The sequence below is a fragment of the Orycteropus afer genome, unplaced genomic scaffold, assembly GCF_000298275.1.
Source record: "Orycteropus afer afer isolate SDZICR_OR568_19922 unplaced genomic scaffold, OryAfe1.0 scaffold01132, whole genome shotgun sequence".
NCBI classification, from domain to species: domain Eukaryota; kingdom Metazoa; phylum Chordata; class Mammalia; order Tubulidentata; family Orycteropodidae; genus Orycteropus; species Orycteropus afer.
In genome coordinates this window covers 151900-152168 of record NW_006922719.1, presented here as the reverse complement: position 1 = coordinate 152168, position 269 = coordinate 151900, and positions in this window count along the sequence as shown.

Genomic DNA, 269 nt, shown 5'->3' with positions numbered 1-269 from the left:
GCAGTTTGCTTCTGTAAAGATTTACAGCCCTGGAAACCCTATGTGGCAGTTCCATTCTATCCTATAGGGTTGCTATGAGTCAGAATTGACTCAACAGGGTTTGGATTTGATAATCTTTACAGGAGCACATCGCCAGGTCTCTTCTCCTGTGGAATGGCTGGTGGGTTTGAACCTTTTGGTTAGTAGCAGAACGCTTAACTGTTGTGCCACAAGTGCTCCTCAGAAATGACATAATCTACCTATTTGCTTCTTTATTCTTTACTGTCTCC